This window comes from Mirounga angustirostris, unplaced genomic scaffold (assembly GCF_029215605.1).
Source record: "Mirounga angustirostris isolate CCGP_5_RB_7025 unplaced genomic scaffold, mMirAng1.0.hap1 SCAF_2, whole genome shotgun sequence".
NCBI lineage: Eukaryota > Metazoa > Chordata > Mammalia > Carnivora > Phocidae > Mirounga > Mirounga angustirostris.
The window spans coordinates 3,541,735-3,568,799 of NW_026991710.1; the positions used below are offsets into that span (position 1 = coordinate 3,541,735).

Below are 27,065 nucleotides of genomic sequence, written 5' to 3' on the forward strand. Positions count from 1 at the left end.
GCGCCTGCGCGCTGCTCCAGCCGGCCGCAGCCTGGCGCCCGCGGCTGCTCCGCGCGGAGCCGGAGCCCGAGCCCGAGCCCGAGCCCGAGCCGGAGTCGGGCTGAGGCGGAGGCGGCCCCGCCCCGGGGCCCCATTGTTGCAGCGGCCGCGGCTGCTCCGGCTGCTTGGCTCTGTTTCGTTCGGCCCCGAGCGAGTGCCGCCGAGGCGGTGGCCGGAGGTGAGGCGGCGGCGGCGGCGGGGCCGGGCCGGACCGAGACCGGGACGGGCAGGGTTCCGGGGCCGGGCGAGGGGCTAGGGCCGGTGTGGGTCCAGGGGCTGGACGGGGGTCTCGGGGCCGGACGGGGCCCGGGGCTGGCGAGGGGCCAGCACCTGTGTGGGTCCAGCGGCTGGACGGGGGTCCCGGAGACGGACGGGGTCGAGGGGCTGGACGGGAGTCTCGGGGCCGGGTGGGGGTCCTGGGGCTGAACAGGGTCCTGGCGGTCAGGGTTCCGGGGCCGGGGGAGGGACCAGGGCCGGTGGGGGTCCAGGAGCTGGACGGGGGTCCCAGGGCCGGTCGGCCGGGCTGGGCCTGGCGGAGGTCCCAGGTGGCTGGAGTCCCGGGCCGGCGGGGGTCTCGAGTTGGGCGAGGTTCTCGGCCGGGTGGGGGTCCGCGGGCCCGACTGGGGTTTCAGGGCCAGGTGGAGGTCCAGGGGTTGGACGGAGTCCCAGGCGGCAGGGGTCCCGGGGCTGGGCGAGGGTCCTGGGTCGGTGGAGGTCCCAGGCGGCAGGGATCCGGGGGCGGCGGGGGTCCTAGGGCCGGGTGTGGCACAGGTCCAAGCGCGGCCACCGCGGGGTCGCTGCCAGAGGTGGCGGCCGCCGCCCTGAGCGCTAGGAGGATGGGGACCAGGACTGACCTGGCCGTCGCGCATCTGGGCGCCCTGGCATTGTCTCGGCCTTGGGGGGCATCGAGGGGGCTCCGCGCCTGCTGCGACCCTCTGTGGACCCGCGCGTCACTGCGCGCGCGGGGGTTCTGATCAGAGTGGGGACACTGTCTCGGTCCCCGCTCCCCTTACGGCGTGGCTGGTTCGGTGTGTCTGTGAAGGTTGCTCTGCGTGGGCCCTTGCGCCTGGGGAATCCCAGACAGCCTGCCAGTGGGAGAGACTGTTTCTGTCTTCCCTCCCCCCATGGTGTGACCGGGTTACTGTGTCTCATTGAGGATGACTGCATGGACTCTGATCGTGGGGGTCCTGCTCACCCTGAGAGTGAGAGGCTCTTTCTCTCGCTCCCCACCCCCATGACTGGTTAAATGAATGCGTTGCCAACGCGGGCTCCTGGTGTCCTGGCACCAGCGAGATGGGAGACTCTGCCCCTGTCCCTCCCCCGTCTCGGGGCTTGTAGGGGTGTGATCCCACTACCACCACCCCAGCGCGTGCGCCTTGGTCTGTGTGGTGAGGAGGTCCTTGTGCGGGTAGGGGAGCCTGGCGGGGTGTAGCGGGGTTGTGCACCAGGGGCGCAGTTGGCCTGGTTAGCTGACTCGCTCTTTTATTGTTTATGGTTTTTTTTTGTTTTGCCAAATGAGCAGAAAGGGGAGCGGCATCTCAGGGCTGCCCTTCTCCGGGAACCCACCCCTCTCCGTGGCCCGGGTCCCGCGGGAACGCGGGCTGTCACCTTGCCGGACCCCTCGTCAGGCCGCCCCGTTTCCTGCTCCAGCGCGAGAGCTGGCTCTGATTGGAGGGAGCTGAGCCCCTCTGCTTGGTGCTCCTTGATTTCTTCCGTTAGGATTGGGAAGAAAAAAAATCTTTAAAGCCAGATTTAACTTTGCAGCGCTCAGCGCCTGGAGAGTGGAGGAAACTCTCTTGGCGGGCTGGAAAATGCATTTGAAGGAGGAGAATCCACACCCGCGGAATGAGGCCAAAGCAGTTACAGTTAGAGGTCGAGTTGACAAAGGGCTAGGGAGGGTGAGGTTGCGGGTGGAGAAACTCAGATTTCAGCCTGATGTCAAGACTTGAGCTACCTTGCGGGCTCTGTATCTTTCAGCCACTTAAATAAAGTGGAAACACCTACAATGTCCCAAGGATAATTCTCTTCTCTGGGGGATGCAAAGTTGAACAAGACAGTCTTTTCCTTTTAGGAGTGTTTTGTTCTGGTCCAAGGCAGAAGACTGAGGCATAAGCAGAAGTAGTTCTAATATCCAAACTGAAATTCTTTGTGAACAAGATGGTGTATAAATAACAGGAGGACAGGACGAAAATGTGGTAATAATGCAGTTGTTGCTCTTATACAGTCCAAACTCAGCATGCAGACCCCTCTCCCCCACCTGCAGCTCCTCTTTCCCATTCTTCCCTGTCAGTTTAGGTGACTCCTCCTCCTGGAAGCCTTCCCTGAATCCTATGTCCTGCCCTCTAGAGCTGAGGTCTTCTAGGACAGAGCGGTGAGCTGTAATATGGTGTGATAAATGCTCTGATAGAGATGCGCACAGTTTGTATCCAGAGCTGAGAAGAGGCGTATTTAAATGGGAGGGGTTTTTTTTTTTCTGTACCATGGTTCCAGATATTTCATGTGATTTATTTCTTCACAGTTCTGCAATTTTTCAACTCTCCCAAGGGTTTTTAGAATAATATTTGCTGTTACTTCCTAGTGTTTGCCGCACGAGTGAGTATAGGGTACTTGATTAGCATTCATTCGGTCTACTTCTGCCTCCAGAATTAAGTTACTGCTTGTTCCGGCAAAGCTACCCCTTCTGGGCTTGACTTTCTTCACCTTTGAGAGTCTTAACACGGGGCAAGAATCTTCTTAGTCCTAAACCTTTAATTCTTTTAACCAAATAGAGCAGAGGAAAGCTCTCTTAGCACAAGTGGAGATCTTTAAAAATACAGATTCGAAAGTGGCAGTTCTTTTCTTTTTCTTCAAAAAGTTTAGGTGCATGGGTGTATCCTTTGTCTCAGATTTAAGGACAGGAGTCTATGAAGGAAACTGAAGCAACATTTTGATATTGTCTTGCATATTCTTTATAGTTATGTTGTCCTTGCAACATCTGCATCTTATCAGATTGGTTTGATGTTTTCCTTAGTGAAGTCATTGGGTGCAGAACTCTTGTCTGGAGCATTTCGTTGATCTTTTGAGTGTCATATGAAGGCGGCCAACTGTAGGCTTCTGTATGTCCCAGTCTCTCACAGAGATTTTAATTTGGGGAGTCTGAAATAAGTGGAATTTGGAGAGTGCCTTGAGTAGGTGCATGTGACTTTATATAATGGCTTAAAGCACAGTTTAAAATTGTTGCTTACAAAAAATTATCTCCAATGTTGAATGGCCTGTAAGGAAACTCCAAGTCTAAGGAATATAGTAATTAATCCTTTAAACTATTAATCTCCTCTCCAATTTATCTGTTTAGTAAAATGGGAATTTGGTGTGCTTGATTTCCTGAAAGCCACATGTCTGTCTATAGAAAGGATACATAGTTTTCTCTGCTAGTCTTCTTTGGGGATTAAAAATAGGATAAACCGGGATTAAAAATAGGATAAGCCGTCTGGTAGCAATGCCTGTGAATTAGGATTCTCACTTAACTCAGTAGGAGTTTTGTCCTTTTTTTGTTTTGCATCCTTTCCTAATTAAAAAGAAAGTGCTTTGTTACATACTACATGTGGTTTGTTAGTGATTTTATTTTAGGAAGGGCCTTCGGAAACTCATCTGGATCTTCTTTGTGGTTTTCTTAGGATGTATTGATATTCTCACTGAAACTTAACTAGTTAATGCTTATTCTGTGTCAAGATGACCATTTCATTCATAGACGGCTGGATCTTTATATGGATCCAATGAAAAGGAGTCTCCCATGGACTGGAATGCCTGGGGTTAGAGATGGTAGAGTTTGGACTCTGCATTTCAAAGTTGTCCTCTCTTGTTCTTTACTGAAGGAAGAGAGGACCCCTCACTCCCACTCAGGGGCCCAAACACAAAGCCTCATTCACCCTGCTTTCAAGGACTGATGGTGCTTCCTTTTTTTTTTTGAGATTACGATGTTCTATAAATCACCTTTTTCTTTTACGTATTATATGCCTCAAAGTCAGTCTTTGGTGTTCAAGCCTAACCTCCACCCCAAACCCCATATCACCCACCAAATGGATTTTCTTCTCTCTTTTTAAAGTCCTCACCATGTATGTGCCTGTTATTGCAGGCTACCTCACTCAAGATCTTTTTGGATGTTGGCAGGATGTAAAGACAAGTGACACAGTGAAGACTACTTCCTTTGGTTCTCTTGGACAGGAGACATGAACTAGAGACTCGGTCCTAGTAAGGCTTTCGTGAAGTCCAAGTGCATCTTTGGACTTCAGCTCCCTCAGCTGTAAAATGGAGTTAGCTGTTCATTATGCCTCTTCCGTGTAGCTCAAGAGGTTGTTCTGGGGACGCAATGAAATCAGGGAAGTAATGCAATTTGTAAGTTGTAAAATATGATGTTGCCAAGGATTTTCAAAAAAATTACTTCATTAACACTTTAGTGAATCCAGGTTGTTCTTCAAATCTCTAAATGTTTAACGTACAGATGGCCCTTAGTATGAGCGGTGTCAGGCAACTTCATTTAGGATTTTTACCTTTAATTGGCCAGTGCTGTTTGATACTTCAGCATTGTGGGGAAACATCACGTTGAGTCACCACTAATCCTTTGTAAGCAAGATGATGGTGTGCGTATAATGTAGCCTTTAACTGTCTCTTCAGGCTTGTGCGATCCCATGGATGCACCTTTCACGAAGCACACTTTCTTGACATTTCAGTTCCTGAGTGACCTGTTTTGCTGTAGGAAAAGGCAATAGGCAGTCTGAGGTCAAGGTCAGCAAGCACTCGCCAGTTCACATCGGAGCTACCCAGCACGAGTGGGCAGCGGGCATCAGCTCCAGGGTTTCTCGGGCCTTCCCCTCCACAGGCCAGCCTGCTCCGGAGACTGCAGTACTTCCCAGTGTCTCTTTCTCTCCCTCCTGCCTTTTCTTTCTCTCTACCCACTGCTCAGTGCCTCTGAGCTCCCCCCACCTCCCAGTGGGAGGGATACAATGGCTAATAAAACACAGCACTAGTCCTCAAAGAATCTACCTTTTATACACAGATATTAAATTATACTGTCACGCAGCTCAACAAACCTTTATACAGGTTACCTGCGACGTGCCCAAATCCTATGGTAGATGTGGACATATGAGGTGGGACTCCGTGACTCCTGCATGAAGGGCGGGGGGCTCCATGGTCCAGGGGGAGAAGCAAACCTGGGTATGATCTCAGTACCATGCAGTAAGCGCTGCCAGAGGTCCGTAGGAAAGTTTGGGGGCCGGGATGGTGCACACAATCCAGCATTTATTCCCCTACATACTACTTAGAGTTTATCGGACAAGACAGGTATCCCAGGTTTCTAAGTTGAAGGGCAGTGAATTACCCGAAACCTAAAATTTGTAGAATGTTCTGGGCACTTGGTAATTCCCCAAATCTGCATTTGTCAGAACAAATCTCTAAATGTTTGGCTGGCCATGGCTGTCTGTTGACTTCAGTCGGTTTACTCTTTTCGAATGTCAACAAGGTGACAGCACCCTGCTGGGTGTTTTCACATCTGCCACCGTATGGGCTTCCTGTGGCTGCTGTAACAAATTACCCCACACTCAGCAGCTTTAAAACAACACAGATCTGTCATCTCACAGTTCTCCTGGTGAAAAGTCTGACTGGCCTCACCGGGCAAAAAACAAGGTGTGGGCAGGGCCGCGTTCCTTCCTGGAGAATCTGGGGGAGAATTGCTGCCAAGCTCGTGCAGATTATCAGCCGAATATAGTTCCTGCAGTTGTTGGAGTGAGGCCCTTGTTTCCTCTCTGGCTGTCAGCCGGAGGGCCGCCCACAGCTCCTAGAGACCTCTTTCTCGTCCTTGCACACACACCCATGAGCCCAGAACCAGCAGGGACCACTGAAGCCTACTCCAGCTCTCCCAACTTCTGCTTCTGCCACATCTCTTCTTCTACCTGGAGAAAGTTCTTGGCTTTTAAGGGCCCATGTGATTAGATGTGGCCCACCTAGATAACCCAGGATAACCTCCCCATATAAGGCTAAGTCCCTTTGCCATGTAATGTGACATAGTCACAGGTTCCAGAGATTGGAGCTTGGACATCTTTCGGGACCATTATTCTGCCTTCCACTATTAGCAGATCCATTTAGCAGTGACCGATGAAGTTGTTACTGTTACCTGAATTGATATGTAAGTTAATGAAGGCACCAGAATTTTAAGCCAATCGGCAGGACCGTTAAGATCCCTATTAAGTGACAAGACAGTTCTTCTGATTCGCTGTAGAGCTGTGGGTGGGGTTACAGCATGAGAGACCCTCAATCAAAAGCAGAGTAACTTTTGTGCTTTGGGCTATTTAAGTGGTCCGCTCTGATTAGAGAAGTTTTGCTAAGAAGTCATTAGAGTAATTCCTCAATTAGAAAAACCAGCTGGGGCGGGGGGCGGGTGGTGGTGGGCATTTAGGCCTTGCCTTTTCAAGGTTTACATGAAGGACTCTGTCCTCATGGGGTAGAGAGTGCAGGATTCCATGTCCATTTCTAGAATGGAAACAGCTGAGTCAACCCAAAGGGGATTCACATTCCTGAGTTTTAGAGAGTCTGTTTCAAGGCTGAGGCAAAGCCCAATAAAACCAAGTTTTCACTTTCATTGATGATTAGGAATGAGGTGTATTTCGTGGTCCAGGAAACAACTGGTGATGGTCACCAAGGATTTAAGACCAAGTATGACCTCATTTGATCATGTAGGTGTTTTTAATCGTTTTTCATAAGGATTTTTTTTTTTCCTTTACAACAAATGACAAGCTCCGATTTGAAATAAGCTTCCTGTAAGAAAGCAGAATCTAGAATTCTAAGGCTTTAAAGCTGGACTTCGGGAATTTATGAACTGCCTGTGATCCTGGGCAAACATTTTGTGTGTCCACACCCGTGTGTGTGTTTAGTGGGGAGAGGAGTTCCAGCTTGCCATTCATTTTCAACGGGGCTGGGTTCCAGAAGGTTGAACACACCACTCAATGTGATCTTCCTGCTAGTCAAGTATCAGATTTTGTTTAAAAATTTAATGCTCATTTTGAACAAAGTTCTACAGGCACACAGTTTTAAGAGTCAAAAGTTCTGTGAGACTTAGAACAAAAACACAGCAATCACCTACCCTGCCCTTCTCCACCCTGATTCCTGCTCCTCAGTGGCCATCATTTTAACGTTTCAGCTCTTTCCTCCAGATCTTGTGTGTGTGAAACATCCTGCTGTTAAGAAGCCGATTTAGATCACTTATCCTACTGCCTCCTCCCACTGCCACCTCTTTCTGCCCTGTTCTCTCTGTGTGATTATGTTAAAGGTTTTGCTGAAGAATTCAGCAGCACTTACGACAACTGTGGAGATATTATTCACGGCTGAGATGTTTGGTCTGTTTTGATTACATTTCCTTTCTTTTTTCCTAGAGTTTGTTTTGCTTTGTTTTCTTTGTATCTGTCCTTTATTCACCCCTCACCCCAGAAGTGTCAGTCTCCTCTCAGTACATCCACACCCACCAGGTAATAATTCTTCTGAACTTCTCATCCTGCTGCCTTTCCTCTCCAGTGCCTCCTTGTTAGGCCTACTGCGACTGTCCTCCTAGATCTTCCCTATCACCCTGAGAGTTTCTTTCACTCTCTCCTGGGTTAAGATTCCTCCTTTTTAGTTTTCTCTTTTACTCTGGTGGAGCATATACACCAGTAGCTGCCGAAGAAATACATATATTTTTTGAGATCTTGTATAATGTTGATATTCTCGCATGTAATTGACCATTTGTCTGAGTATAGAATTCTGGGCTAGAAATAATTTTCCTGCAGAATTTTGAAGACACTGCTCAGAATTCCAAGTTCCAGTGTGACAGTTGATGTGTCCAAAGCCTTTTCTTTGTAGGTGACCCACATTTTCCTTTGTGTAATCTTTTAGGCCTTTGTTGTTCCTGGTGTTTGGAAATTTTGTGATGGTCATGTCATGATGTGGGTCTTGTTTTTGTTCCTTGTGTTGGGCACTTGGTGGGCCCTGCCCCATCCGTGGACTCCTGTCCTTTATTCTGAGCACACATCCCCCTACGGGTCTTCTGCGCTCTTCTCTTTACCCACTCCTTTGTCTCTTATTTCCTTTTTGGAAGATTTCTCCAGCCTTTTCTCTAAACCCTCCTATGAATTTTTATTGTTATATACGTATTTTTTTAATATTAGGAACTCGTTTATGGTCCCTGAAAATACATATTTTTTACAGTTCCATCCTTTCTGGTTTTGAGGATGTGCATAGATGTGGTTTTATTGCGCTCTGCTTCCTGGAGGAAAGGTTTATTTTAATATGGTTTCTCAGTTTGATTATCTAACAAAGTCTGAAATATTTGATAATAGCTTCATGGCACGACTGCAGTCTGTGAGAAAAATTACCTTTCAGCCCATTATCTATTTTTCAGTATGGAAAAAAAAAGGTTATCTCTCCGTCCTTGGCGGCATGAGGCACAGCGTTTGTGTTTCCAGACACCTTCTTCAAACACATTTCTTTCCCATCCATGCATGTCGCAGCTAAATTTTGCCCTCCACTTTGTAAATCTAAGAGTGCCCATTCGGTACTCTGTGTGTGGCTGCCATCAGTGAGTTCAGAGTTTGGAAATCCTTGTTTCCTTTTACTTGACCTGGCGCGCTCCTAGTTGATTGTACCCATACACGTGGTATGCAGCACTGCTGGGGGCAGGCAGCACTGAGAAATCTCCTTTTTGGGGTCATTTTTTAACCATAAAAAATAGTAGGAAAAGGGGAAAGTCGTAGTAGTAATGATGGATTCTTGTTCTGGACACTAGGTAATGGTGCCACATACTAGGGGTATTTTTAGCCTCGGTGGGTGGAGCTAGGTTTGGGGCTGTCAGCTAGTCTGGAACTTTCTACCAGAAGTAGTAAATAGAAATGGCTTCTTGGGAGCAGGACACAGGCCTCCTGGGGGGGGTGTTTGATGAAGACATGTGTGACAGATGTCCGAAGAGGAAAGGAGAACGCATGGAACCCTACATCGAGAATGGCTCTTGAAAAGTAAATGGTTTTTCGGAACATGTACAGCATGCAATTCTCAGTTACGTTAACTCTCTGATACGGAAACAAAAGTGAAAGTGACAATCAGGATGAATCTTGAGGACATGTGGCGTGATATTGTGAAAATCCCCTCTTCCCAATCAATTCAGATCCGTATGTTGGGAGGTTATAGGTAAGTTACTTGAATTTTTTCTCCAGATTGGGTTATTTCAATTTTCCTGCTCTTGAAGAGCGACCCTCTGTGTCAGTCTGTTCAGGCTGCTGTAGCAGAATACCAAAGACCAGGTGGCTTGTAAACACCAGAATTTTGTATCTGGAGTTCTGTAGGCCAGAAGTCCAAGATCAAGGTGTTGGCCCATTCAGTGTCTGCTGTGGGCCCTCCTGGCTCACAGATGACGCCTTCTTGCATTGTGCTCATGTGGTAGAAGGATAATGGGGCTCTCTGGGGTCCCCTTTATAAGGTCACTAATCCCATTCAGGGGGGGCTGCATCCTCATGACCCGATGGCCTGAGGGCCCCACCTTCTAAGACCATCCCTTTGGGGGTTCAGTTTCAACGTAGGGATTTTGAGGGAACCCCAGCATTCTGTCTGTAGGACCTTCTGAGAAGCTCGGCGTCCTGTATCACCTCCCCCATCACTACTGCATCTGTGGGTTGAGTGCTTACTGTGCCCGAGGCACTGTGCCAAGCACTTCACGTCCACACCTCTCTTCACCTTTGCAGCCATTCTGTGGTAGGTCATGTCCTCATTTTGCAGGTGACGGAATGAGACGAGACTCCTGGGGACTAGAGTTAGCCGTCTGTGTAGTGTATTTGAAGTTCTCATCATGAGAAGAAAAATCGGTAATGCTTTACAAGTGATCCGTGTGAACCAGACTTACCGTGGCGATCACCTCACAACATACACATGTATCAAATCCTGATGTTGTACACCTCAAAGCAGTCCGTTGTTGGATGTCAGCTGTATCTCAGTTTAAAAACCAGAGAGGAGGGGACATTGAATAACTTGCTCAAGATCACATGGTAAGCGGAATTCAACTGCTAAGGCCAAAGCCTGGGCTCCTGACTCCATGCTACACTGGCCTCTTTATCTGCTCGGACTTCTTGGTGTCTCGGCGCTGAGTTGACTGGTGTGCCAGGAACTGTCTTAATGGAGCTTTTCACAGCGCCAGCAACTTCCGCTGGGCGGCCCGGTGGCTCTTGCAGGGCGCTCCTTGTGGTGCGGGCGGGTCTTTGGTGTCCGTGCGCCGTGCCCCCCCGCGCTCACTCCGTCCATCAGCCACTGGGCAGTTAGAGCGCCTCGTCTGGGGGCGGGAGTCCCGGTCCAGGCGGCGCGGACAGCTGTGCGGGGAGGGGGGCAGACATATTGTGTGTTCATTGGCTGCTTGGGCTTGTGACAAATGCAGGCAGAGGGGGGAACCAGATGCTCTGGGACGTTAGTGGGCGTGGGGGCATGGCGCCACAGAGGACGTGGTTTGGAGGTGGACTGTGGAGGAGGAAAGGGGTTCCCAGGGTGAAACTGAGCAGCTGGCGCTTTCTCGGCCCTTCGAAGATTCCAGGCGGTCCCCTTGGATGGCCTTTCCCGAATTCACGGTATTTTTAGTGCAGGGCAGGAAGTGACCACAGCAAAGGAGCTGTCTATCTGCCATGAATGTGTTACATCTTCGATGTGGGACAGATTGGGCCAACCTGGGCTGTGAGAGAAGAGCCTGGGCCTCCCACCCGGTTGGACACCTGTCAGGCAAGGCCCAGAGGGTGTTATCATGCCTGGACCCCGCGTGCCACCTGTATTTGGGGGAGTGCAAAGGAAGCTTCCGTACTGTGCGTGAGGGCCATCGCATGTAACCCTCAGCCCGTCCATCCTCTGGGTGAGATAACCCCACAGAACAGAAGGGTTCTACTGATCCACACCCTGCCTCCCTGACGACGAACTGCCCCTTGTACCACCATGGAGGGCATTTCTGAAGCCTGCGGATCCTGGCAGTCTGTCGGCTGCCCACGGCGCTTGGGGAGAGCAACCAGGCTGAGGGCGGAGACACAGGCCCCCCAGACCCGGGCCGGCATCTGGCTCTGCCACTCAGTGATTAGCAGTGTGCAGCCTTGGGCTCATCGGTAACTTCTGTGAGCCACTTGGACAACGTGGAGACACTGCCTGCTTGGTCAGGGGAGCGGGCGTGCGAGGTAATGAACGTGGAGCGTGCACGAGGCTTCCTGAGTGGAACAGCACGCCCGGGGCTACTCGTAGCCGTTACAGCTCTGACTCAGGTGCACCTGAGTGAAGAACAGCACCCAGCCTGGGGGTACCTGCGGCGGCAGCGAAGGGGCGGATGTGGGAGCCTCTGGCTTGAGTAGGGAGCGGCGGCGCGGAGACATGGGTGGGATCTGTCGCGGTCGCTGTCGGGCGGTGAAATTTGCATCCTTGGTTTGCAGCTACAGGCCTGGTGGACCTGAGGCCGCCTGGGTCAGGCACGGCCTCCCGGAGCTGCCGGTGGGACGGTGCGGCTGGGCTGTGGGAGGGAGCTTGGGCTGCCTGGCACGGCGTCCGGGCTCTAGCTCCGCAGAGAAGGCACTCGGAACGGTGTGGGCGATTAAAGTTTCGTTTCTGATTCTGAAGCAGATTTAGGAGTGAGTGAATAGGGCACATCCGAGTCTGCTAAAAGTGGAAGTGAGGGGCAGCGTGGAGAAATCACTTCCTAACGAAGGATCATTGAGTGCGAGTTGGAACGACCCATACCTAAGTTGAAAAGTGGAAACAAACATTTTTTCGTGGCCCTCCGAGAGCCTGGGTGCCATCGCGTGTAGTTGACTGAAAGGGGCCCGAGTGAGGGGCCATCAGCCTCATCCTGAGGTGTCTTGCTATTCTTCCTGGGGGAGAGAGGGCCGGGATGGGGGTGCCCACAGCTGGGAGTATGTGTGAACCACTTTACCTACAACGTCCCCTTCAATACGAGCTGAACGGTAAATACTATTTTTATTAAAGATGGAGACAGAGGCTTAGTGGTGTTAAGGGACTTGCTCAACATCGTATGGTTATAAGTGGAGAAGTGAGATGCTGATGAACTCTGGGGTTTAACCCCAAAGCCCTTAAACTTTCCTTAATACCCGGTCACTTCCCTGGTGGTAGGGGGAAGGACTAAGAACCCCAGTACATGGGGCTTTGTGGAAAGAGCCTGGGGGATATGATGATGTCTCCAGACTTGGGACAAGCTGCGTCACGGTTGAGTTATGGAGTGACCACCTGGAGAAAAGCCCCTGGTTTAAGACTTTTCTTTGTAGAAATAGATGAAGAACAAACATATGCGAAAGGCAAAGCTGTGTACCCAGCGCTGGCTGGAGCGGGGGGTCGGCCACCCACACTTGGCAGAGACCCAGAGGCAGGCAGAACGGGGGAGGGGGGCTTCCCAGAGGAGAAAAGGGGGCTCTTGGGTGAGCCCGATGAGGACTGGGGGCCTGGGGAGGCTGGAAGGGGGTTCCTTTCTCTCAGTGGGTTTGGCTTTCTCAGGTTGGTCCTAAGTCCAAAGCAGGACAGAAATCAGGGAAGGTGTCCATTATCGATCCGGTCCTGGCTGATGGTCACAGGGGTTATGGTTGGGTTGCTGGACTTTTCTTAGATAGCAGTCTGTCTTCCTGACCCCTGGATGGGTCACTGTGGGTAAGGGGATAGGTTGCTCTGGGTAAGGGGCCAGTTCCCTGAGCAGGTGGCTCTGGGGAAGGAACCGGTTCCCTGGGAGGGTCACTGTGGGTAAGGAGCCACTTCCCTGGGAGGGTCACTGTGGGTAAGGAACCGGTTCCCTGGGAGGGTCACTGTGGGTAAGGAACCAGTTCCCTGGGAGGGTCACTGTGGGTAAGGGGCTAGGTTGCTCTGGGTATTGTAGCTTCATGTGGCCGCTGGAAAAAGTTTTTCATACTGACATTTACATCAGAGTGCCTGTAAACTGTAGGGCCATTACCTCCAAGGTTTAAAATAGGAAGGCTTCAGTAATATCCCCTTGGCGTGGTTACATGTTTCATTCATCATTACAAAAATCTGCTTTTGTCCACGGCTGGGTCTTTGTTATCCACTTTGTGGTTGATCCGAATCCCTGAGTTTCTCGTCTCCTGTGTACTTCGTGGTTGGTCTCCACTTGTCCACCTGGTCAGTGAAAGTGAGTTTTGTCACCTTTATTGACATCGGGGTATTGAACTGTGGGTCAGCCCACTGATCGCACTGATAAACTAGGACGCAGGGAAATGCTCTAGCGTTTTTGGTGGCAAAGCTGGGAGTAAAAGCTCACGTACCTGCCACAGGAAAGTAAATGTGCAGCCCAAAATGAAATATTTTTCTAACTGATTTTCATTTATCCCTGCTTCTCATTCTTTTTAGCACAGAAATTTTAAGTTGGCCTTTGCGTGTTATAAATGTAAACGATATTGACTTGTTGACATATAGTTTACCTTTTTTCCTGTTCCTTCCTTTGCTGATTCAACATGATTGACAGGACACTGTTGTGGACCCCCCCATGTTCAGTTGGTGAAGCCCTCACCTCGGTATGATGGTACCAGAGTGGAGTCTTCGGCAGGTACACGGGGTTAGATGAGGTCGTGAGGGTAGGGCCTGGTCCTATGAGAGGAGGCTCCTGGGAAGAAGAGACAGCGGAGAGCTTGCGTCTCCATGGTGTGGGCACACCGCGAGAAGGTGGCCGTCTGCAAGCCAGGGGAGAGCTCTCCCCAGGAGCCTCATCGACGGGCGCCGAGATCTTGGACTTCCAGCCTCCTGAACTGGGAGAAATCACTTCTGTTGTTTACACCCCCAGTCTGTGGTCTATGGCCGAGATGATTAATTTAATACAGACATGGTTCTAGAATACTGTAGTCTGTATATAAGTTGGCAGTGCTATAAAAATAAAGACATGGTACTTTGTATGTGGCGACAGCCCCGTGATCCCGGGGCCAGTACCCTTGCTCATGTCCTCCCAATGGCGTCTTGTCTGTATTAGGATAGCTTCCTCAGCCCTCTCCACCCTACCCCGTGGCAGGAATAAATCACGTATGGTGTCCTACTTTTAGCATTCCCCATCTATACAAACCCCTTTTGCGATTTTCCGTTGTTAAGACAGGGCTGATTCCTTGGCTCGGCATTCAAGGCCTTCGTGATCTAGATGCCATCTGTAGGTTTGGGTTCCTTTCTCTCTTACTGGCACCAACCTTGCACTCCAGCTAGTCGTGTGAGCCCTTTCCTGAAGCCCAATGTAAGAGCTGCATGTACAATTTATGCTCTCTCACGCTTCCTCTGCGCACGGCTGCCTCTTCCAACCTTGCCCATCCTTTGAGGTGTGAAGTACTCCCTCTCCATGACCCATTCTCCGACACCCCGATCAAAATTGCGCTGTCATCCCTAGAACTCTGACATTTTGTGCCTTATTTAATTAACACAATGATCCTGTGAGGTAGCTGTTACTAGTTACCTTATTTCTTCTATAGTCAGGTTAGAAATGCTTGCCTCAGTCCTGTATTTTGACCACGTGACATGAGCAGTGGGGCGACATTCAAAGGGTGCTAGAGAGTGAAAGGGGGCCCCACTCTGGTCCCCAGTCCAGCTCCCGTAACCACGTGACCAGCTGCGTTTGCATCCTTGAGGCTTATCTGAGCACGGTCAAGCGTTTATGGATAATTGTGTCTTCTTGAAAAAACACAGAGGTAGGCGTAGTATGAACACTATTATTCAACGTTGACATCGTTCCCAGTCTTTTAGAATAAGAAGCATTGCTGTGTTTATGTAACTCCTGTGCAGGAGCACGAGTATGTTCATGAGATGGTTCTAGAAGTGGAGCTGCTGGGTCAAAGGGTGTGCACGCTTGAAATTTTGATTGGGTGTTGCTGGGATCCCGTTCATCAGGGTTGGACCATTTAACCCTCTCCCTGTCATCGTTTAAGGGGCCGGTTTTCCCTCCCCTTGACAACACAGTAAGTCTTCACGTGTTTTGTTCTTTGACAGTGTTATAGCTAGGTTAAAAAAAAATGTGTCTATTTTAAGGAGTAGGGGACTGAAGCTAAGAGAGATTAGGGAATTTGCCTAGTCTCCTAGAGATAGGTAAGCCATGACCTGAATGTAGCCTTCTAAATTTCAAAATCTGTTTTCTTTGGAGGCAAGCTGACATAAAATATACATTGCCTTTGACAGTAATTATGTACTGTTTACTCCTTCTCCTGGAATTACAGGCCATGTGTGTGTGCGTGTGCGTGTGTGCGTGTGTCTGTGTGTGCGTGTGGGCACATGTGCGTGTATGCAGAGGGAATTTTCAGAGTAAGAGAATTTTTTATTGAGTCTAGGGATAGTCCTCAAAAGGCAGTGCAGATGGTAAAATAACGTTAGTAGATTCTTTTATATCTCAAAACATACCTTAATTGTCTTGACTTCTTGGGGCACCTGGGTGGCTCGGTTGGTTAAGCGTCTGCCTTCGGCTCAGGTCATGATCCTGGGGTCCTGGGATTGAGCCCCACTTCAGGCTCCCTGCTCAGCGGGGAGTCTGCTTCTCCCTCTCCCTCCGTCCTTCGCCCACCTCGTGCTTGCTTGCTTTCTGTCTCTCTCTCTCAAATAAATTCTTTTCTTTTTTAAGACCTTTTTTTTTTTGAGAGAGAGAGAGCAAGAGAGGGGGGAGGGTCAGAGGGAGAAGCAGACTCCCTGCTAACCAGGGAGCCCAATGCGGGACTCAATCCCAGGACCCTGGGATCGTGACCTGAGCTGAAGGCAGTCACTTAACCGACTGAGTCACCCAGGTGCCCTCTTAAATAAATTCTTTAAAAAAATAAATTGTCTTGACTTCTCAAACCATTTGATATAGATTGATTCTAAGGGCAAAGTCTAGGCCATTTGTGTTTGAGGGGTTCCAGCTTTTTGGTAAGAGAAAGGGAACCTTGTTAGGAACACTTTCAATTTGTAGCAGCTGTCTGTGTTCAGTAAATTATATTTTCCATGTGACTTACAAGATTGTTTGGGGAAGCAAGTACAGTTGAGTAATTAAATTTGCTCCCTTGATCATTAAATTCTCTTTCCTTCTTTCTTTTATCCAGTCTAGTGACAGCATAAAATCTGCCTATAAAGCCCCTGGGTTTTGCTGTCATCCGGAGAAAGGTGACCCCCCCAAATATGGACCATTGCATACCACACTATGAATTTAGTCTAAAACGATTGTGCATAACAATTTTGATATTGTCCAACTTCCCAATATATGAACTGAACAGTATAATTCATACATGAATTGTGTATGTATGTATAAATGTACGTTTATTTATTTTTGTGGTAGGAATCAAATAATACTGTTTAAAAGGGCCTTTCTGACAAATTCCAGATAGCCCTCCTGTTCCAAAAGTATGGAAATTTTAGATCCATACTTACGTACAACCAGTTATCTGATAGCTCTGTGTTTTAGCCATCACGTTCCCAGTGTTGTGGATCTGTCTTGAATTTGTCATCAGACTTAAGTTTTCTATTCAGGTGGATTGTTTTGGTTTGGTTTGGTTTGTTTGGGTCACTGAGCTAATTATAATCTGTGTGAATCCCCCTCCCTGTCAGCTATGCTGTCTTTCTGATGGATCATCTTAATAAGCCACGGGACTTTACCCTTTTTCCAGCAGTGGGCGTTCAGGACTCTGGGCTGAGCAGTCCCAGAGAAATCGTGTTTACTCTTTATAGCAGTGAGGACTTTCAAGGCCTACAAAACACATGAATACTCGTTATGGGACTGCACACCAGCACTCTTCTGGGAGTCAGGAGACCTGGCTCCGCCCTGCTTCGAGCGATAACTCGCCGCGTTACCGAAGACAGGTCATGTCCCTTCCTGGATCCATGTCCCTTTGTAAGTAGAATGGCGATGACATGTGTTCTAAGGTGCCTCCTAGCACAGTTATTCTCTGTTGTATTGGGTGCACGGTGCCGAGTGTGCTGGGAATGACAAGCTAATGCAGGTGCGTCTGAGGCCACAAGGGATTGCAGTCCAGTTTCGGACACGGAGGGGCAAGCTAGTGACGCTGGGCAGGTGCGCACACTGGAGGGGTTTGGAAGGCTGATGCCAGGTCCCTCAGGGTGGCTGATGGGCCCCAAACCTCCCGACTGCTCTGAGGAAGACACACGCAAAAAGCATGAGGCTGCTTAGAACAATCTCAATCTCTGAGTCTTGGATTAGGCCACAGGAGAGAAGGTGGAGGGACGGTGGTCTGTGTCTGCGGGAATTTGGTGCACATGTGTACCCCAAGCTTGGACTTGACACTCAGGTTCATGCGGTTCAGCTTCTCTTTACCCTCCTGATGCAGCTTGCTTCTCCGGAAAAGTGGCGGCGAATTCCTTTGAGAAACTCCACAGAAGGAATAGATGCTCCCTGAAAATAATTCAGATAGATAGTTAAGTGAGACAAAGGGCAAAGGGGAATGATTCTTTCCTCACTGTCTTTGGGGTAACCAGTATTAATATTTGGTGTGTTTCCTTCCAGATCTTTTCCAGGGTACATACAAATATAAATGTACATTTTGGAGGTATTTTTTTAAAAAAACAAATAGTATTTGGTACACACTGTTCACACCTCTACCCCAGTAGTATAGACAGACATCCTTCTGTGATGATATGTGTAGATCTAACTGGCTCTTTTGCCCGTGGAGGGCAAGTAATCGTAGCTAATGATTACTGACCTTTACGGAGCATTTGAATGTGTCTGGTCCTGTATGCTAAGCTTGTTTCACGAACTGGGTCACGTGATTTTCCACAACAACCCTGTGGGTGAGTGTGGTTATTGTTAGCGTTGATCATTTTACAAATGAGAAAACCGTCATAGAGAGAAGCCGCCTGCTCCAGCTCACGGCATTATTTCCAAGAGGGATGACACATTCGAAAGGATTCCTGTTTTGTTTTGTTTTTTTTTAAAGATTTTATTTATTTATTTGACAGAGAGAGAGAGAGCAAGAGCAGGAACACAAGCAGGGGGAGTGAGAGAGGGAGAAGCAGGCTTCCTGCGGAGCAGGGAGCCCGATGCGGGGCTCGATCCCAGGACCCTGGGATCATGACCTGAGCCGAAGGCAGACGCTTAACGACTGAGCCACCAGGCGCCCCCGAAAGGATTCCTGTTAAGTTAAAGTGATGGACATTAACTCATTGCAGGAAACATTTATTGACTACACTTTGGGTGGGGCGCCATCCGAGGAGCTTTTCCTGAAAGCATGTTTGGGACGGGGTAGAGGAGAGACCCGCACAGATGCTGGGCCCCGCCGGTGCAGGGAGGGACCAGCCCTGTCAGGGAGAAGGGGCACAGAGAGGAGGTGACTGGGTGGCCCATGGGATAGCCGTTTTCGCTACTCTCTGTCCCCCTCTTGTACACTTGTCAGAGATTCGGTTTTGGTTTTATGACGGCTCATCTGACACTGATTTCAAGCCACCTGAGTCGAGGTCAGTGCTAACGCCCCTCTAGTTGGTGAGCCGTCACCCCCAACCCTGTGGGAAGGGGAGTCACCCGGGACTAGACTGGTCGCTTACAAGCAGCTGAGAGGGCTCGATGCTGGCTGTGGTGGGTCAGGCGCTCTTGCTCTTTCCCACTTGGAAGAAGCCGTTTCACTCGTCCCTGAGTTCTGCTGAGGGGCCGGGGGTTAGAGCAGCGGGGCTCTGGAGTGCGTTGGTTGACACACATGTCACGCCAGTGCAGTGAGAAAGCTTTGTGAGATGTGGGAAGAGCACAGAGCGCCGGGGCCGGGTGCTGGAGGTCACCGTGGCTGGGTCGTAAATGCTTCGGGGACAGAGCAGCATCGGACTTGTGGCCACGGCGCTGGGTGCCTGCTCTACGCTCTCTCGGCTGTTTGGGCGAGTTTGATTTGGGTGTCTCCTGTAGAGAAGGCATGACATCAGCTTTTGCCACCAAGTATTTATAGCAGTCAGTACCTCCTATGTGGGTCATTTTCTGTGCTGTGGTTTCTTTAAGTTGTAGCTCTCCTACCCCAAGCCCACTGCCAGCCCATCTCAAGGTGTTGGCGGTTTCTGAACACCTGGGGAGAGGCATTCTGAGCAGAGGAGGCACCTCCCCCGCCAGCTGTGGGGTCTGATGGTCGCCTGGGAGGAGGAGGGGAGTAATGAGGGCTGTCCCGGCATCTCTCCCTCCGAGGCCTCCCTCTCTCCCCTCTCCTCCCCCACTGTGTTTTGTTTTAAACATTTCTTATTAAAAATTGAGCATGTGTTTTTGTTTCTTTCTTTTGCTGTTCTCTGCTGATCGCATGTGGGCTGAGGCTGGGAAAGTGAAAAAGAAAGTTTTTCCTTCCCTTGGATGATGAGGCTACGCACTCTAATGGAGGGGCTTACCGTGTGCCAGGCACTGGGAGGCAGCTTGGCGCACATTCGCTTTCCCGCTAACTGGGCGACAGAGGTGGTTTTTATCCCCCATTAATGATAAGGGCCGTTAGCTCCACGTGGTTGAGGGAGCCTCCCAAAGTCACATAGCTGGAAAGTGGCAAAGCAGAACCAAGCACAGATTATCTGAGTCAGGCAGCCGTCCCAATTCCACGGGCCCTTAACTCTTGGAGGTCAGAGAGCCGAACTTGGGTTGGAATGGCCATGAAGTGCGTATCTTTGTCATTGACCCTAGACATTAGTTTGAACTCAATGATCCTGCCTTCAATGAATATGAAGTATTTGAATATTTAATGTCTAAATTTCAGCCCTAACATTTGGTAGGAGAGAGAAGTACACTTCAGGTTTGTTCTAGGACACACGTTTTCTGTCCAGCCACCAGGGTCTGCAGTGACGACCCACCTTTCCCCCAACAGATGGGAAATAAGATCCTAATCAGTAGACACACGTGCTATTTGTTTTTATTATATGTTTTAGCTTGTTGTTTAGGCTTTATTTGTGATATCGATGACCACAGTATCTGATACCATAGGCAGAAATCAGAATTTTAAGGTACGAATGCTCAGAGCTGTGTTTTTTTGAACTGGACGTTTTACATTGCCCAGTATGTAACTGGAATTAAAGTTTCACAGAACAAGGCTTGGCTGTGATGGGGTGCTGTACTGGCCTGCTTCTCTCTCTGTTACAAAGTGGACCTCGTTGCCTGGAGCACCCGGACATCCATGGGCAACAGAATAAGCCCGGACCTAAGTCTCACCATAAACAAAAGTCGACTCAGAGTAGATCGTGGACTTAAATGTAAGATGTAAGACTATAAAACTTTGAGAAGGAAAACACAGAAACCTTTGAGAAGCAGGGCTTATAAAGAGATCTTACTTGTACTGCACATTGACACATAGAGCGTGGAAGGGAGAGCTGGTTGATTGGCTTCATCAAGATCAAAAGCTTCTGTTCTTCTAAAGACGAGCTACAGACCAGGAGGAGACATTATAAACCATGTATATGAAAAAGGACCCATGTCCAGGATGTGTAAAAAAAACCTCTCAAAAGCAGTCACAAAAACAATGCAATTAGGAAGCAGGTCAAGGACACAGAGGGACGGTTCACCGCAGACGATGGGCAGGTGACCGGCGAGCCCACGAAAGTCGTTCAGCCTCACTGGCCGTTAGGGAAATGCGAATCCAACCCCAGTGACAGGTCACTGCAAGCCTACAACAGTGGCCCAAATAAGACACAGCGACACCACCAAGTGCTGGCGAGGATGCGGAGAAGCCGGACCCCCCATGCGCAGATCCCTCATACGCGGGATCCCAGGATGGGACCACCAAGCTGGAAAACAGTGGGGCAGTTTCTTAAAAAACTAAACACGGAACCACCCCGTGACTCAGCACGTGCGCTCCTGGGCGTGTGTCTCAGAGAAATGAAGACTTGTGTCCACACAGAACCCTGCACGCGAGCGTTCACGGCAGCTTTATGGCAGAAGGGCCAGGAGCTGGGAACACCCAGACACCCTCCGAGGGGCGTCTGCCCGAACAGTGGTGCAGCCACCGCGTGGGACACGACTCAGCAGTGAGAAGGACAGGTGACTGCTATGCGCCACGACCCGGGTGAGTCTCCGGAGAGTTAAACTGAATGAGAAAAAGGCAATCCCAGCGACTCTGTGCTGTCGGATTCCATTTATAGGATGTTCTTGAGACGACATGATTGCAGAAATGGAGGACAGAGTAAGGTCAGGGCGTAGGAGGCAGGGATGAGGTGGAAGGGAGGTGGGCGTTGAGTTTGAAGGGGCCACAGGAGGGGGTGCCCGTGGTGGCAGAATGTTCTGTATCTTGCCTGTGTCAGTTCGAGGATTCTGGTGTGACATTGCACTGTGGTTTTGCAGGACATTACCACTGGGAGAGGTCAGGTAAAGAGTACACGAGATTCTTCCATATTCGTTCTTACAACTGCATGTAAAGCTACAGTTATTTTGAAATAAGAAGTTTAATTATGAGAAAGATGCTAGTTGTGAAGCACTTCGTTGGTTTCGTTATCCATTGGAAAACTCTTCTAGAGAATTTAAATGTGAACTTTTTTGCTGTTTAAAAAATTATTCATGTTCTTGTAAAACACGTTATATGCACATTGTAAAGAAATCAAATGATGCAGAAAAACACACAGATAAATCACCCAAAACTCGTCCTTCGAAAATTACCATAAAGGTAAATTTTTAAAATGCAGTAGTGTTTCCTTTGTGATACATTAATTTGTTCTTTCCTTCCGAAGACTGTCATGGCAGTGCTTGTCCTCATTTTGGCATCAGGAATCCAAACCTTGGAGAATTCGGGTGTCTTGATCAAGGTCAGGTACTGAGTTAGTGTCCAGAAGCAGAACCAGCCCTAGGCGTTGTTAATACCTTGCCTGGGGCCTGCCCTGCCTCAGTCCTCTCCCTTGTCCCCCAGCGTGGTCCTCTGGCCACTCTGACCACTGTCACCCGGAAACTTGTTGGAAATGCACGTTGTCACACCCCCGCCTTTGGAATCAGAACTTTTTGTGTGGTAAGCCCTCCGAATGATTCTTATGATGCTCTGGAGGGTGGAAGGTGCCGTGCCATCACCGTGATGTGTGAGCCGTGGATGGGGCACCTTGAAAACCAGGAAATTTGGGCACGCATCAGCCACTGTTTCTGCTGTTCCCTCGCAGTCCTCATGTCTGTCTTAATTCATGGATTGCCTGCTCATTTGTGCCACATGCCTGCCCTGTTCACTTGGAGCTTCGGGGTGTTTAGCGGGGCCCTACAGCATCTGATCGAGCATCTGGCACATTCGGGCACTCAGCTAGCTGAGTAATGAGTAAAGTAAATGAGGTAATGAGTCTGTGAACAGAGCACAGTTATGGATGACTGCCTGGTTTCTGTCCCCGCCTCCAGGATCCAGACACTAGCGACCCAGTGGTCATATCAGCCCGGCTTCCTTTACTTTCCTTCCTCCTGTTGTCTCTTCATAGACATCCCCCCACGTGTGTAGTCTGTGCTAGACTCTGGAAATCCAGGATGGTTCAGCGATCCTTACCTTGGGTTGCTCATGCTTCTCAAATGAAGCATAAGCACGTTTCTCTTCCAAGCCTGCTTCTCCTGCCCTGTTTTTACTTGGGTAATGACATCCTTACTCATCAGTCCTTCGGACTAGAAGCCCCCTCCTTGTTCCCCTCCCTCCCTCTGGCTGTCTAACTGGACTTAATGCACATTGCTCTCTAGGGCATGTCTGCTGCGTCCAGTCTCAACCTCACAGCCCCGGCTCAGCGCCCTGGCCTGTTGCAGTTGAGCAGGTACAGGAGCCCATTTCATTCCCTCTGACTGGTCAGAGAGCACCTCGTGCACGTCCTTCCAAAGTGCAGATGGACTGTGTTGTACTGTGTAACCTTCCTGAGTAAGCAAGTGCTCTCCATCGGAAGCTGGTCCCCCCTTGTCCCCGGCATGGTGAGGGCTCTGGGGACAGACCCACTTTCTGCACTCCTGAGAGCTGGCGAGCGTCCCCCAGAGGGACCGTGTGGGATGTTGGCAAGTTCTGGAATCCAGAGGCCTCATGCCCCGGGTCTAACACTAGCTGGGTATCCTTGGGAAAGTCACTGAGTTGCTGTGAGTTTTGGTGTCACCATCTAGACAGTGGGTATAATGAAATATACTCGACATATCACACAAGGTTGCTGAGAGGCACAGATGCAGTGCACGGTGGAGAGGCTTTGCCGTCCGTAAAGCATCACGGACACGGGGAGTGATGCTGTGTGAGCAGCACTTCGGGAATAATTGTATGAAACTCTTTAAAGCACGTCTGTGGTTCTGGCTGGTGACAGCAGTGAGCACGTGTGTTATACATCCTATGTCATGGGGTGGGGGAGTTCTGTTTTATTGCTGAGTTAGAGATGCCCCAGGCCACCCGGCCCCATACGTTGGCCTGGAGAGAGGAGGCTCTTCCCTGCCTACGTTTGGTGGCATGGTCTGAGTGCTTTAGGGCAGACATGTGCAGTGAGAGGTAGAGAAGAAAGCTGTCCTCACCACTAGCTAGCCAGTCCGCATGCCCCAGGGGAGGAACGGAGGGGAGTCACTCCGTGGTCACTTGCCAAAGCCTGTCCTGACCCATCTGCCCACAGAAGTGACCAGCAGGACAAGCACTAGATCTGCTAGAGACAGATGGACTGTCTTAGCCCCGTACACTTGTGGCCTTCAGGGCCTCAGAACAGCCCGCGACAGCTGCCAGGACAGGATAGCCGTCTGGGGGACGCCGGGTCAGCCAGGGGCAGGAGGCACCCCAAGGAGGAAGGGCGTTCCCCGTGCTGCCGTCTGGGAGCATCACCGAGGTGGCACTGAGGCCTCTCTGTGCTGCAGTCAGCTTCGTCCGTGACGTGGCGGCCGACAGCAAACGGGTCGGTGATGGTTAGACGTAACGCGTGTGGCATCTGAGGGGGCTGCAGTCAACAGAAGCTGAAAGTGGGTGGGGTGAGTAGCATGGAAAGTGCTTCACGTGTCTGTGGAATGAATGCATGAGTGGGTGGACGAGGGAGCCACCGCCCATGGCACTCCTGATCCTGTCCCCTCGGCTGTCGCCTGGATTCTGCGCCCAGTGCACCTGGTCAGACCATCGCTACGCTCTCTGCTCCCACTTTTGATTCTAAGGAATGGGAAAAGGAACTTTGGTTTCTTACCTGGTTGGTGGCAGAAATCCCATTTATCACTGTTAGAGCCTGGAGCCTGCAGGGGCCCCTGCATGTTGTGCTTTACCTCTCATCTGCTGGTAGCCAAACCTTTTCTGTTTCCATTCCTGAGAAAGTGGTAAATCTACCACGTGGCTGAGCCCTCCTTCTGGGGGAGGGTGCACGTGGACTGTGGCAAACGGCCAAGACCTGAATATCTCATTTCTGCAGGCTTCTTGTGGCTCAGAGTTAATCTTCCGGCTACTGACAGGGAGGATAAAGGAAGTTGTTTGTACGTAAACTTATACAAGAACATTTTTTTCACTGGGGGTTTATTTGGTTTGAACTGGAATAAATCTCTGACCTTAGTTTATCCTAAAAGCAGAGAAAACTGTAAATACTTTTTTTTTTCGGGGGGCAGGTGGTCACTCCTCTTACGCAAGCTGGACCCCTAGTGCTTAGAGTCCCAGTGAGCGTTTGGCTAACTGGGCTGAAGGGTGTGAGCATCTGGAGCAGCGGTTCCTAACCCTGGCTGCGTCCAGGGCCAGGTGGGGGGCTCTGGGAAAATCAGGCATGCTCACTCCACACCAGTTCAAATAGGATCTCCAGGAATGGAACCTGGGCATCTGTAGGTTTGAGAAACTGCCCAGGTGATTCTAATGGACGGTGAAGGTTGCGAACCGGAGTCCAAGGTGAGTGGGAGTTCTAGCACGAGAACCTCCTGCTTTCACCAGCTTACGATGGCTTTGGGTGCTGCGGGGCAGGAGGTTCTTGTGCTTAAAGAATATTGTGCCAATAATGCCACATCCTGCGAATGTCTGTCCTTTCTTCAGTTTATTCAGTGTCTACCCATTCTACTTTTTCTTCACGGAATCATTTGGCGGTTAGTTGTGCAGAGTGACAGCAAGTCTGGTTTGACTGGCACAAGATGATCTTGGGTTTGAAGTGCTCTGTTGGTATTTCTTGTAGCCGGTTGTATGGGCTCTCTGCCGGACAGCTTGTAAATACCACCGCTTCGTGCAGGGCTGTGGAGGCGGGCTGCCTGGGTTTTGCCAACTGTGTAATTTGAGGCAAGTATTAAAACTTGTGTAAACCTCGCTTTCTTCATCTGTGAAATGGGATGAGAGGGGTCATTGTCATCTCCCAGGATTGTCCTGAGGTTTAAATACAAACGTGTCTATAAAGCGTGTAGTTTGAAGCCTGTTCCTAGCACATGGTAAGCGCTCAGTAATTTTCATAATTTTCTTAGTGGAAATACTCAGAGCTAATAAATTGGCCAAAGATCATTCATCTTTAGCCCTTGAATCAAAGATTTCTTCGGTTTGAACCAGTAGGGTTAATTCATCACTTGAATATCAGCCTCTAGAGTACCTTGAATCTCAAGCCAGTGTAGCCAGGGGATTTCCTAACTGGAGCATTGCCCCTAAAAAAGCTGGTTTCGATCTGTATTCACGCACAGTCCTGGAGCTTTGTTTGTTCCTTTGGTTTCTTCTCCTGAACCCGGCTCTGCAGTGACATCTGGCACGCAGGGGGTCGTCACACTGCGGCTTCGTTAGCCGCCGAGGGAACGCGATCGCATGCTGTAGGAAGTGTGTGTTATCTGCACGCCAGCCGGACCAAGTGAGGGCATCCCTCAGTGGCCGGGGCTCATTCTTCTCAGCTCTTCCGCCAAACCTCATCCCGTCTTCCTCTGCTTCCTGTCCGACTCCAAGCTCTATCTGAACAAGGACTCTGGTTCCAGGCACTGTGAGGCCATCTGCGCTCGGCAATGTCCAGCATGTATTAGGTGCTCATTAAATACTTAGCAGATGAAATCTAGGAGAACACAGAATAAATCTAAAAGTTAAGGTTTAAGCTGTGTGGTATGAAATCTGCATCAACAAAACTTAGTAAATCAGCTTTGTTAATGAAAGTTTAAAATGTTCGAGCAGTTACCTTAGTTCATTCATCGCTTAGTGGGTGTCTTATAGGCTGGGCTTTGGGGATAGAGAGGTGATTATAGCTGATCCCCGCTCTCATGGATGTGCGGTCTAGGGCGGTGGATGCACAGGCGGCTACAGGGTAAATAGGGTGAGTATTATGATGAGGGGGTACATTGTGTGCACTTGGACCACAGAGCAGTTTGTGCTTTATGAATACAGGTAGCAAGTCGAAATGCACCGAAATGACTCTTTACATATTCAGGCTTGCGCAGTTGGAAGTGCCTACAGAAGTGCTAAGTAAACTCTTGAATGGCCGTAGTGTGGATTGGTGGCTTTTCCCGGGCTGTCTTTATCTTCCTTCCCAGAGCAGCTTTGCTGCAGGAGTTTGGGGCCCGAGGTCGGGCCAGTGGGTTTTGGCTTTGGCTCTCCTGTTCTGCCATTTTCTGGGTGTTGGGGTGCTGCACTGTGGGTTGGGTTAGATGATGCTTGTGGCCTCTTTTAGTTCTGACTTCAAGACTCATCATCTCAACCGATCTTCCTGGGGAGTGGAGAAAGAACATGGCAACTGAGGAGTTGTTTACCTGCATTTACTGGGACTCTGCAGCGTGATTTTGGGGAACGCCCCGGGAGAAGTGTTGGTGGTCCGTCTGATGCGCCGCTGTGAGGAGCACGCAGGTGTGTCATTTTCCGTGGTGTTGTAAAAGCTTGGGTGAGGTCAGAGCATCAGTGGAGTCAGTCGGAAGGAGGCAGAGGACTGAGCACTACGGGTAATAGTGGATGCATTTGAAACGGAATTCACTGAATCTCTTCTGTGAATACATTTTTTGGGGATTCCAGCTTCATGTGATTTCTATGGTTTAGGCCTGGGATACTTAGTATCATCATGTGACATTGAACGCTCTTTGGCCTCTGCTGTAGAAATGTACAGACACCAGCTTCTGAGTTTAGCGGGGGACAACCCCCCAGGTGGCTTAGCTGTGCTGAGAGTTGGGATGACCTCAGACCCATCCGAGAAAGTGTGGTCTCATACGTCGGTTTGGTTCTCTCTCTCAGAGAGCTTTCGGA

The 27,065-nt window shown here is 49.9% G+C and overlaps 1 protein-coding gene across 4 annotated transcripts in view; it reads left to right on the forward strand.

Annotated features, from left to right (window-relative positions):
* The window catches only part of AFAP1 (actin filament associated protein 1), a 139,738-nt gene continuing 112,673 nt past the window's right edge, over window positions 1-27,065 (forward strand). For 2 of the 4 annotated variants that reach the window (XM_045881543.3, XM_064584236.1), the window contains exon 1: window positions 1-217. The gene's annotated coding sequence lies outside the window, so the exon portion shown is untranslated. Of the gene's footprint in view, window positions 218-26,502; window positions 26,676-27,065 lie in introns of all 4 variants that reach the window. The other 2 variants (XM_064584235.1, XM_045881542.3) reach the window with 2 other exon arrangements.